We start from the raw sequence: 12,790 nt of genomic DNA, 5'->3' as shown, positions 1-12,790 counted from the left end.
TGTAGCCTTTGGTTGCTTCTGCCTTGCTCCTGTAGATGATATCTTACCTTGCGATATGGTGCAATATAAATGTGGTGTATTGGCATATCCTGCGTCAGACTAAATAGAACTTTCCTTCAGGCACATAAAAATTCTTGCAACACTCGCATATGAAGCTGAGCCTTCCCACCCCGCACTACACATGTACAAACCAATTGTCAAAATTACATGCAACCATGACATTTTGAGACAATGTCCCCTTCCTATTTGGGTACGGATCTTGTAAACATGGAGCAATGGGAATTGGAACATGTGTTCCATCTATTGCTCCAATACAGTCCTACAGAATGTAACTCTAGTTAAAAATTGAACATGACAATATAAATAGATGTACGAAAAATGGGTGCCACTAGCAGTACCTTAAAGTATGGCATAAACTTTGAATTACTTGAAATTTGGATCGGAATATTGATGGTTGGCAATTGTATAAGGCTTCCTGTTAACCTCATGATTGCTTGCATTTTTTGATATAGCATACATGAAAATAGCTACCTGTTCTTCAACCGCAACCCCTCTTGTATCTTGCAGAAGATTCTTATCTCAAAGCAAATCCACCAATCTACAAAAGATTGCTTTCTCCATCCTAAATTCTCGCTTGCAGCCTAACTCATGACCATTCAAAACATCTGATACATATTCTTCTCCTGAAAGAATAGAATCATGGATTGGTGTACGCTCGGATGAAGAATCACTCCCAAGATTATATCCTGTGATGAGAGCAAACTCATCATCATCTCTTTGCTTTCGCTGGATAAAACTTCCCCACATTGTTTATAATTGTTGAACTGCACCGTTTTGACATAGCTTTCTATATATAAATATTCAGTTGGAGTTGTGATTAGTTTGCATGCAAGGTCCTTGTAAGATCTGATCAATAGGAAAAAAAGTACTGCATGACTAGGAACAGAAATAATTGTGATCCGTGGATAACCTTGCATGACAGTTGCAGTCAAGCCAGATGCACGCAATAAGGATCAAGTTTGACTACTCATAGTTTCATTATTTAAATAATAGATTTCTCTTGATGTATAAAGAACAGATGTTATATTTGAACACTTCCATGCAGCCAGACCACTTGAAAACAGAGAAAACTGTGGTTTCTAGATACTGTAACGGCCAAACACATCAGGCGTCATGGTTTTTTCTAAAACAAAGGAAAACTCTAGTTTCTAATTAACTACTATGATATTGTATGCAGGACGAAAACGGATCGGATATAGACGGATATCACTGCTATTACATTTATTTTCATATTTCTATCCGGATTTGGATTTGAATACGGATAGTGTCAACTATGCCGGATAAAATACGATTGGATATCGACATCATAAATATGCGATTTGAGTATTCAGATACGGATTCGGTATCGGATGTTGAATATCCGGACTCGGATATGGACAGATCGGAATCCCTTTAAACGGAATTGTTCTCGAATACGGTCAAAAAAATGTCCGTACCATTTTCATCCCTAATTGTATGGTTGTGGTCTTTAAAACTGTGGTTTTCAAAAACTGCAGTTTCAGAATACTGCACCATCCAAACGGGGCAACCTGAAGGACCAAAAACGGCGACCAGAAGAGGGTGAATGGGAGCCGAAAACTTCTTTCAAAAACTTAAACCATTGTCCCAAACACAACCCCAAAATCGAAACACATGAAGTTGTTGCAAAGTTGCGGCTCAGAGTTGTTGAAAAGTTGCAGCTCAAAGTTTCCTGGAATGTTGCTGCTGAAAGTTTCCTGAAAGGTTGTAGCTGAAAGTTTCCAGGAAGGTTGTTGAAAGTTTCCGAAAAGTTTCCTGGGAAGGTTTTCTGGAAGTTTGCAGCTTTAAAGATTTCAGCTAGAGAGTTGCGACAGAAGGTTTCCGGAAAGGTTGCTGAAGGTTTCCAAAAGTTTACCTAAGGTTTTCCAGAAAGGTTGCCGTGAAAGTTTCCGAAAAGTTTATAGTGAAGGTTTCTGGAAAGTTTTCTAGGAAAGTTTCCAGAAAGTTTTCTGGGAAGGTTTTCGAAAAGTTTCCTTGAAGGTTTTCAGGGAAGGTTGCAAGAGCAAGTGCTTGAGGCTCAGCACGCAGCGCACGCACGCAAGAACAGCAAGAGGAAGCGGTAGGAAAAATCAACGGAACTTATCAAAACTCCACGAAACGAACTCAAATTTTACATAGGCAATCACAACGGAGGAGAGAAGCTATCCCAAAGAAATCATGGCCCAATTTGAACTCCACCTCCCTAAATTTTAGATCGCGTGCGAGAACACAGTCCCCCCCCCCCCCAAAACAAAAATCGGTGCTCGAGTTGATTCAATCCAATTCCTTCATGGAGTAGCATCAAATCATGTCCCTGCATGAATCAAACCAAAAAGAACGAACCAAAACGCCCTCAAAACGATGAATCGAAGCAAGAAAGGGGAAGGGAAACAGACTGAAAAAGCACGCGAACATCACAGACACAAGTGGAATCCCGGAGGACAAGAGGAGGATTCAGGCCTCCATTCCCACTCAAGAATCTCAGTTTACACAAATTTGTAATTTGTGGACCTCAAGAACGAACCCTAGGAGAGGGGGAACTAGAATGAGGAAATGAGAAAATGCTCATGAGGTGAGGTTGGTTGGAGCAACCCCTCCCTTATTTATAGGGCTTAGCTATTACACATAACCAACTTGTCCCTAGATATTTTGAGCCGAACCACTATATCCGAGGGCATAATCGCCCAACTCTTTTTCTATAGATCGGACGGCCACGCTTCCTTCACAGATTTGCTTCGCCTTGATGCAACATCTGTGATTCCGCCACGTGTCGCCCCGTTCCTCCTCAGAACCTCCGCCCGGGTTTTGAGGTCAAACCCGCATGTAGGGGACCGTGACACCTAAGAGGGGGTAAATTAGGCAACTTAAAATTCTAACTCTAAACTTTGGCCTCTTTTTCTAACCCTAGCAAAACCTATGCAATAGATAAACTACCTAAATGTGCAACTACGGTTTTGCTAGTGTGTTGCTATCTCTACCGCAAAAGGAGTAATACAATCAATGTAAATACGGAAGCTAAAAAGCAAGGTAGAGATATGTAAACTCCCGTCGACGACTCTGGTACTTTTACCGAGGTATTGAGAAGCGCGCAAGCTTCCTCTTAGTCCTCGTTGGAGCCTCTCGCAAGGAATCCCTCGTAAGGGCCAAGCTCCCGATTGGATAACTCCGTGGATAGCCTTGGGCCTTCCCCACACGCAAGTGGGTCTCCAATGTGCCTTCCGGCAAGCCTCTCCCGGATGCTCCCTGCCGTCTTCACTATCAAGTTTCGGTCGAAACGCCGCGGGCCTTGTTCCCTCCGATACACGGTGGCGGCCACACCACAATCGCGGTTGGTGTGATCTCACAAGACTACAAGCCCCTCCGATGTACAACAATGGTACGTGCAAGCACCGAGTGATAAGAGGTATGCAAACCTCACTAAACACTAGGCCTAAACCTAGAGCAAGCGCATAAGCTATGGTCTAATAAACCTAAGCACTTCGCAAAGCACCTACGCTAATCACCTAATGAATCACTAAGCACTATGCAAGTAGAGATCACTAAAATGGTGTATCAACACCCTTAATATGTTTCCTCAGCTCCACTCGCTTGATTTGGCCGGTTGGGGGGTCTATTTATAAGCCCCACTGAGAAAGTAGCCGTTGGGGATGAAATCCCGCTTTTCTGCTACTAACCGGATGCTCAGGTCGTCCTGATCGGATGTGTCCGGTCGTCCCAACCATTGGAGCCACGATCCACTGATCGGACGCTACCAGCATCCGGTCACATGCCACCAAACACGTCCGGTCGCAATTTGGCCGCTCTAGAACCTTTCTGTACTCGATCAGACGCTGTTGTCCTACGTCCGGTCGATTTGCCGTTCAGCATCCGGTCACTGCTGCTGTCGAGCCTCTTGATCGAAGCGTTCGGTCACTATGCTACCAGCGTTCGGTCCAGCGTCCGGTCACCTCTATGAGCTCGTTTCTTTGTGATCTTGCGTCCGGCTTGGTTCCTATCTTCATGCTTGGACTTTGCCTGATATCTTGGATCTTCTCTTATGCTTCTAAGGTCTTGCTTATGGTGTTGATCATCGGATCATAACATCGCCTTCGTCCAAGTCACGTCTTGCACCCTATTAAACTACAAAACAAACACTTGCAAATTCTTTAGTCCAATTTGGTTGTGTTGGTCATCAAACACCAAAATTCAAAGTAAATGGGCCTAGGGTCCATTTTCCTTACACCGTGAAACCATCACCTAGTGGTTTTGAGGCTCAACCCACCAAACCACCACGAATAGCATACTCTATACACGTCCCCCGCCACTCGATGCGTGTCACCTCCGTCCTCGACCGCTTCGGTGCCAAGTCATCTAGAGCCTCCGCTCGACTTGCACGTCTGTCATCTTGACTTGGTCCACATGATCACTCCTCTATGTACACTTGCGCTTGTCGATGTCCCCAAGTGTCAGCCACCATGGCTGGTCACCTAGCCTCTTGGTCCCTCGGTCCAAGCCTCACGTCTGTCCTTCACCGCTCCCAGTCCATCGACACGGCACGTCCCTACTTGACCTTCACCTCGCCATCGACCACCGCGTCCGAGCTCCATACCTGCATACCACAAGCCAAGAGATGTGTTGCACAACCCAACTCATGCCATGGTTAGTTCACAAACTCAACCAAAGATGCATATCACGTTGACAATCACTCATCACAAATCAAAACCACAAGGGCACATATCAATCTTGTGTTTGCAATCTCCCCCTTAATAAGTGTATTATCAACACCAACACACAATAGCTAAGAGAAAGAAATAAAACAAGAAGAGAAAAACAAGGGACTCACCTAAATGACCAAAAGCCAAAGAAAAGCCTAAACCAGATCATTTGAAATGAGCAAAACTTGGTCCCCAAAGACATGGGCAATGGCTTGACGCAACCAAGTAAAACACAACTAGCCCTCAAGAGGAGGCAAAGGCTCAACACATCTAGCAAAAGACTCAAATACAACTCCCCCTGAAATGATGCAATCTCACAGATGAATGCATGCAACAAGATTAGTGTATAAACTCCCCCCTTGGAGTTGTGTGATCTATCTCTCCCCCTTGTTGACACATGCACACATCAAGCCCTGAAAAACTATCACTCCCCCTCAAAATATGTTATGAATGCAAGGAATGCAGAAATGCAAGAACTTCAGGAGTATAGCAATTAGATTGAAAAGATGCGCTAACTGGTGCTGTTATGTGTGTGTAGCAACAAATACAAGTGCTAGCAAATGCTCAAACTGATCAAGTGAGGCAAAATATGACACTTAAGCAATTTTGATCAAGTTTAAGCAATTTAAGAAGGGGTTCACCACTGAAAGTAGCACATAGGAGGTATAAGTAGGAAATCAACCTAGTGCTAACAAGTGTATACATGGTGAACTACCCCAAGCAGCGGTCACACATCATGTCAAAGACAAACCTAAGACTTGTGTTTGCATCAAAATTTAATTTTATCGAAGTTTGCAGCTTACCACAAGAATTAGTCAAAACATGTGTGTGCGAGAGGTTATCGGTACTGTCAGGCCTAACTTAGCAACCATGCCAAGCCTATGTCATAGACAATCAACAGCTTAAGACAATGGTTTTGGCATCCACTACAAGGCTCAAGGTCATCCAAATGTGCAATTGGAAGCCATCTCGATACCTTGACGTGGGACAATATAGACCCATCTCGATCTTTTCTCATCACTTAGCTTGATAAATTTTAGCACAAGAATCTTGAAGTTGTCCAAGAAAGTGAATGACTCAAAGCAAGAGACATAGCAACCTAGCATATAAGTGGATTTCAACAAGTCCTACATATGCTAGTTGCTAATCTCAGTGGTGAACAGATTTCAAGTTTCAATAGGTATTAATCATATTCATAAGTTATAAAACAAGCTTAGCTCATAACATGCATCAAGTGATCAAAAGGAGCCTAAGCCATCAGCACCATCATGTATATACAGAACATACCAAATAGAGCATAATCTCAATCTAACAACTATAACCATGAAGCTCAAAATATGATCGACCATACATGATGCTATGGAAATGCAATATGATATAAAAGCTAAAAACAAAAAAGCTACGCTACAAAGAAAAAACAAAACTACTATACAACATCTAAACGTTTCCCTCCTGTAAAAAGGGAAACAAACCCCAAGCTCCCCTCGCAAGCGTGCAAACTGGGCTTGGTCAAAGGGTTTGGTAAAGATATCTGCAAGCTAGTTTTAGGTGTCAATATGGCGTAGCGTAGGTCTATATCACCCTTCTCATAGTGGTCACGCAAGAAATGAAAGTGCACCTATATATGTTTGGTTTTTGAGTGCAGAACGGGATTCTTAGCTACACTTATGGCACTGGTGTTGTCACAAAGCAAAGGCACTTGCCTAAACTCTAAGCCATAATCTCTCAGGGTAGCTATCATCCAAAGCAGCTGGGAACAACAAGCAGCGGCAATGACATATTCAACTTCAGTGGTGGATTGGGCAATGCTAGATTGTTTGTGAGAAGACCAAGACACAAGAGAAGATCCAATAAATTGACAAGTCCCCGACGTAGACTTTCTCTCAATGTGACAGCCAGCATAATCCGCATCTGAATACCCACAAAGAGAAAGAGAGGAGGAGGCCAAAAACCAAAGACCAAACTCAGGTGTGAATCAAAGGTACCTCATGATCCACTTGATGGCTTGGCAATGAGATGTGCACGGCGAAGACTGAAAGCGTGCACACCGACAGACTACGAACTAGATGTCCGGTCTCGTTGCTATCTAGTACATGGCTATGGTACTCCTTCTGGTCCATGGCTTCTCCTTCCTCATCAGCATCTAGGGCCGTCGTGATCGACATGGGCATTGAAAGAGGCTTGGCCTCACCCATATCGAACTTCTTCAGCAGATCCTTGGTGTACTTGCCTTGGTGCACGAATGTCCCTTCTCGGGTTTGCTTGATTTGTAACCTGAGGAAGAAAGTCAATTCTCCCATCATGCTCATATCAAATTCCCTGCTCATCATATCTAAAAACTTGGCAACAAGAGCATGAGAAGAGTCACCAAAGATTATATCATCCACATATATCTGAACCAAAATGGTGTCAGTGCCTTGCTTGAGGAGGAACAAAGTTTTATCAACTGAAACCATTTTAAAATGCTTCTCAAGCAAGAAAGCTTTCAAGCGCTCATACTAGGCTCTCGGGGCTTGTTTCAAACCATACAAGGCTTTGTGGAGTTTTAAAACATGGTTAGGAAACTTAGGATTTTCAAAGCCAGGGGGTTGCCTAACATAAACCTCTTCCTCTATGTACCCGTTCAAGAATGCACTCTTCACATCCATCTGATATAGCTTGAACCCTTTCAAAGCTGTAAAGGCTAAAAGGATCCTAATGGCTTCTAAACGAGCAACAGGAGCAAAGGTTTCCTTGTAGTCTATCCCCTCTTTCTGGCAAAATCCCTAAGCTACCAATCTAGCCTTGTTTCTCACTACCACCCATCCTCACTCTGTTGGTTCTTGAAAACACACTTTGTACCTATGGGGTGGCAATCTGGTGGAGGTGGTACTAAAACCCACACTTGGCTTCTCTCAAAGTTCTCTAACTCCTTGTGCATAGCATTGACCCAATCGGAATAAGATAGTGCGTGTCCAACATCTCAAGGCTCAAAAGAAGCACCAAAAGCAAAGTGAGCAAAGTGTGAGATGTGATATGACCTAGACCATGTGACTTACTGGTCGATGTCACCGATCATGGTCTGAAGTGGGTGGCGACGCTGAATGTGTTATGGTGCCTCCCTTGAAGAAGTCACCTCCCCCTCAACAGTAGTTGGGGGCTCTTCAGGTGCAGTCGGCGTAGACTGAGGAGGCTGTTCAACATACCCCAAGTAGTGGAAGAAGGATCGAGGCCATGAGCTGAAGTAGACATCATAGGCTCGAGAGGGGCCATTGGTGGAGTTGGCTCAGGATCACCCCAATCGACATCTTCCTACTCTTCCTCCACAAAGGCTCTCACCAATCTCCTAATCACCTGTACATTCAAAGACAGGGGTGGAACAAGGCATGGTTTCATCGAATGTGACCTCACATGTCTCCACAACTCGGTTAGTTTCAAGGTTAAGAACATAATATGCATGAGAGTGAGAGGCATATCCAAGAAAAATACCGTCAGAAGACCTATACTCAAATTTATCCAAATTACCTTGTTTTAGGATGAAGCACTTGCATTGAAACACCCTGAAGTGACTTACCTTGGGTGGTTATTCGAATCACAACTCATAAGAAGTCTTGTTCATGAAAGCACAAAGGAAAATGTGATTGGACATGTGGCTCATGGTGTTGATCGCTTTGGCCCAATATCTCCTAGGAGTCCTATGCTCATCAAGCATTGTCCTCGCCATTTCAACCAAAGTCTGATTTTTGCACTCAACAACACCGTTTTGGTGGGGGACATAAGGAGACGAAAGCTGATGCTCGAGGCCTTTGCTATTGTCCCTGAATGTGATGTACTCCTTGCATTGCATGGGGTCGAGGCTAGAGAACCATTTTGAACTTCCGGTCATGTGGCGCGAACAGTTGGAATCAATGAGCCATTTGTTCTCTAGGCCTCCATCCTATATCAATAGAAAGGCATGGGATGAGCAAATGGCACAACACTGGGGATAGTAAACTATGAAGGATACCAGTGCTAGCTCATTTGCCCTAAAACAGTGTTAGGAAAAACACCAAACATGCCATGTCCCATTTGAGGAAAGCGATCACCACGTGGGGGAAAACATGGTTCGCTAGAGCCATAGGACTGAAAGCCACTGCCATGAGGTCCAAAGTCATATTGATCACAACCTAAACCACACCAGGCATGACCACCACATGGTCTCACAACCTGAGGCCTAGCACCTTGAGGCATTGCACCTCTAGGCTTAGCACTATGCCTCTAAACACGAGGTACATGTACACCATGGGGCAGGTGGTACGTGTTCTAGTTATTCAACTCGTACTCTCACCGCTCATCTCTCTTCCTCCTAAAGCAGAACTCGGCAAGGTGACCATCCCTATGGCATTAGTCACAATGATACCTCACCTCTCTCTTGGGTTGTTGTTGGCTCACTCTCTTGTGGGTATGGTTCACTCTTGGTGGCTGTTTGGCTTTAGGAAGGGGATCCTCAGAAATGTTTGGTAGAGTGTCAAGTGGGTTCTTGAGATGCTTAGGTTTTGGAACCCAAACTTCAAGGTTCTTCAAACACTCCATCTTCAACAGCAAGCTTAGTGGACTTAGGTGGAGTGATTTTGATCAACTTGGGGGTAGTGGAAGGTTTCTCACTTGGGTTCAAACCACTGCACTCACCAACCTTGCCATAGATACTTTCATCCTTCCCACCTAGAGCAAATCCTACACCTGATGCACCATTTCCCTGCCTGAACTGGCTCATCATCATGCCCAACTGTGGCTCACTACAAGACACCCAGCTCAATATGGACCGAAGGTATGTGTTTTCTTCCTCGGTTCTCATCTTGTCATGCCTGCAGGACTTAATCTCCAGCTCTAAGCTCTCACAATGTGCACACTTAGTAGCAGTGCTATCTGAACTGGCCTTCTCAAGCAAAGAGATCCTAGCAACCTTTTCTGCTAGCTCAGATTACAAGCCTGAGCAGGACTTGCATGCACCCAACAAGCTAGACCTAGACTTTAACTCGTCGTTCTCATCAAGCAAACTAACATACTTGGATTGCAAGGAAGTAAGGCTAGACATGTGAATAGCACACTCATCACACTCAACCTCGTTAGACACTACCACAACACACTTCTTAGCAGCCTCAAGCTCCTACAGCACAATTTCTTGCTTGTCCTTATATTCTTTCCTCTCATGGGCAGCACGCTTTAGCAGCTTATCTTGGCTAAACAAGGTGTCGTTCATGGTTTTAAGCTCATCAACAAGATCATCGACAGAAGGGGTTACCTTAGAAGTGTTGTCGTCAATGAGAACCTCATCCTTGCTTGCCTTCACCTTGGCATTGATAGCCATGGTGCAAAACCCTCCATGGGTGGTACCGATGATGAAGCAAAGCCTGGTCAGCTTGTCCTTGCGCTTCCTTTTGGACTCATCATTGCTTGAGGGGGAAGAAGTGTGGTCATCATCGAAGTTGTTATCGAGCTCACTAATGGAGGCGAGGAAGGCACGCTCCTAGGCCTTGGCCTTCTTGAGGTACATCTTCTTGAGCGTTGTTGGCATTTCTAAACATAGTTACCAAGAATAGAGATAGAATCCATCCCCAGCGACAGCGTCAGAAAGCTTATTGGTATTTGTTAACATAAACAGAGAAATCTACAAGTGCACGGATACCATTGTAGCTTTCACCAAGGAATATTCTAGGGTACATATTTATCCTTAGGGAAGCAATTGTGAAGTTGATGATCATGTATCCACTAACTAGTATATCAACTAGATTAAAGTGGGGGTAAGTGGTAAAATAGGAGTTTTGTATAAGTGACACACACAAGAGAACTCCATGGTAAGATAAAAGAGCAGACATGTGTTGGTGGTCCTTACCGATCAAATCTGATCACCAATTAACACACAAAAGAGCAAAAATAAGCAATCTGAAACATATATGCATTTACTATTAACCAAGTTCCACATGTATTTGGAGAACATTATTTTGCATGTCACAAACACAAATACATGGAATAATTCACCGAAAGGCGCTTTCCGACGCTGATTTGCGCAAAGGAACAAGGAGACGCCCATCAACTTAGTGCAAACCAAGCAAAGCACCACCGGGCTCTGATCTAGGTCTAGCATGGAGCCTGCCACTCAAAGGCAGTGGTGAGGTGGCTTAGTTAGGGGGTGGCCAGCCCCTAGGCCCCTACCGGCGCTGCTTAGCCACCCCTTCAATAGGCGGTGGCATGCTCCCATGCAGAGGCAGTGAAGCTCCTATTTTGTGCCAAATATAGCTCGTAGTGCCGCCTTGAGCCCTATATAAATAGAGGGGTACCCCCCCTCTCAAACACACTCAACTTGAGCATCACCTCACATACCACTACCTCACTCCCTTCTAGTAGTTGTAGTTTTTCTTTTTAGTAGCTTTAGAGCAAGGCAAAGCTACCTTGGAGAGCTTGGCTCCTTAGAAGAATAGACCTTTGGGTATGAATAGAGATATGAGTTCTTCCAAAGTCATGCCCTCATCTTACATTTATAGTCATACTATGAACTAGAGTATAGTTATTGTGTTGTAATCTTGATATATGAACTAGTCTATAGTTTGTGTGTCATGAAAGTAGCACACTTAACTTTATGCTTAACCACTCATATCACTTACATAATCGGAATTAGAGCTAAGTTGAGGTGGTGGTTCATCGTGCTATTAGGTGTGCCCAAGTTCTTTACCTATCAATCCATAGGGTCGGGGACATAGGGGGATTTGGGTAGTTTCTATATATGCAAGTGTGGTGCTTAGGTATGGAGAGACATGTGAATGCATTGTCCTTCTCTTTAGTTGAGGGGTAGGCAGTAGGTGGTGATAGCCCTATCCGTCCCTTGTAATCCCCCCTCGTTCGACTAGGGTGTAAGAGTTTCCTTGGATCCAGTTTTTGACTTAGCAATATATGTGATGTAAGTATGCCTCTTATTCATACCTACCTAAAACTCCACTCAAAGCCTTTTAGAGATAAGATGAAAAGAAGGCAAAACAATCAAATGCCTTGGTGAGGATTGTACACATTGAGCGATAGAGTGAATCATTTCAGGAACTTACGTTATATTTTGCAAAACTCATAAAACCACCAGATAGTAGGTTGATCAAAGAATGAATGATTGGAAATTCTATTAAATCCATTCTATCTTACAACCACCTAGGAATTTGGAAAAGCAATAAGCACCACATGGATTAAGTTAAAAGGGTAGATAGAATGCCAACTTATTTAAATTGAGGAAGAATACTTTGATGGCCCTTGCTGGCATAGTAGCAACTCCTTATCAACAACCAATAACTTAGCTATTTGCTTGGGACGAGCAAAGGTTAAGCTTGGGGGAGCTTGTTGGCGGTCCTTACCGATCAAATCCGACCGCCAATTAAGACACAAAAAGAGGAGAAATAAGCAATCTTAAACATATATGCATTTAGTTCCACATGTATTTGGAGAACATAATTTTGCATGTCACAAATACAATACATGGAATAATTCATCGAAAGGCGCTTTCCGATGCTGATTTGCGCAAAGGAACAAGGGAGATGCCCATCAACTTAGCGCAAACCGGGCAAAGCACCACTGGGCTCTGATCTAGGTCCAGTCCAAAGCCTGCCATGTGAAGGCGATGGTGAGGTGGCTCAGTCAGGGGGTGGCCAGCCCCTAGGGGTGGGTGCTGCGTAGCCACCCCATTGATAGGTGGTGGCATGCTCCCATGCAGAGGTGGTGGAGCTCTGGTTTCACGCCAAATATAGCTTGTAGCACCGCCTTGAGCCCTATATAAATAGAGGGGTACCCCCCTCTCTCAAACACACTCAACTTGAGCATCATCTCACACACCACTACCTCACTCCCTTCTAGTAGTTGTAGTTTTGCTTTTTAGTAGCTTTAGAGCAAGGCAAAGCTACCTTGGAGAGCTTGGCTCCTTGGAAGAATAGACCTTTGGGTATGAATAGAGATATGAGTTCTTCCAAAGTCATGCCCTCATCTTACATTTATAGTCATACTATGAACTAGAGTATAGTTATTGTGTTATAATCTTTATATATGAA

This window comes from Miscanthus floridulus, chromosome 16, assembly GCF_019320115.1.
Source record: "Miscanthus floridulus cultivar M001 chromosome 16, ASM1932011v1, whole genome shotgun sequence".
In the NCBI taxonomy this organism is placed as follows: domain Eukaryota; kingdom Viridiplantae; phylum Streptophyta; class Magnoliopsida; order Poales; family Poaceae; genus Miscanthus; species Miscanthus floridulus.
The sequence above is the reverse complement of the archived record's forward strand: the minus strand, read 5'-3'. Positions refer to the sequence as shown.